A 552-nucleotide genomic window follows, 5' to 3' on the forward strand; every position below is an offset into this window, starting at 1 on the left:
GAGCAGGCAGGGGGTGGGCAGGGGGGCGGGCAGGTCTGAGCATGGTGTTACCTCTGTTGCAGAATGACGACGGGGGCCACTGCTGCCTCGTGAACAAGTGGAGCACCTTCCTGAAGGCACGGCTCCCAGGGATTGAAACACACTTCGATGAGCTCCGTGAGTGGGCAAGGGGAGAGATGGAGGCCTTCTCCACCCCTGCAGGCTTAGGGGCATCCTGAGGAGGCCTGGGGACCCCCTTGTTGCCCCTCGCCTCTTAATCTCCCACGGGGAGCTGCTCTCCCCGTTGCCCTGACGTCCCTGGGTATGAGGGAGTCCCAGCCCACTTTCCCCATGGTGACACCCCCATCTTTCTGTCCCAAGAGGATGTCTTCATTCAGCAGACTCAGGACACCAAGAACCCCATTATCTACGCCGTGTTCTCTGCTTCGGGGTGAGTGCTGACCCTTCCAGCACCAAGCCGTGGGGGGGACCCAGCTGGGTGGGGGTCCTGGTGGTGCCACGATGGCAGGCAGTGCCAAGCTGGAGGGTGGCAGCAGGTCCTTCCTCTCAGGT

This window comes from Merops nubicus, unplaced genomic scaffold (genome assembly GCF_000691845.1).
Source record: "Merops nubicus isolate BGI_N331 unplaced genomic scaffold, ASM69184v1 scaffold24731, whole genome shotgun sequence".
In the NCBI taxonomy this organism is placed as follows: domain Eukaryota; kingdom Metazoa; phylum Chordata; class Aves; order Coraciiformes; family Meropidae; genus Merops; species Merops nubicus.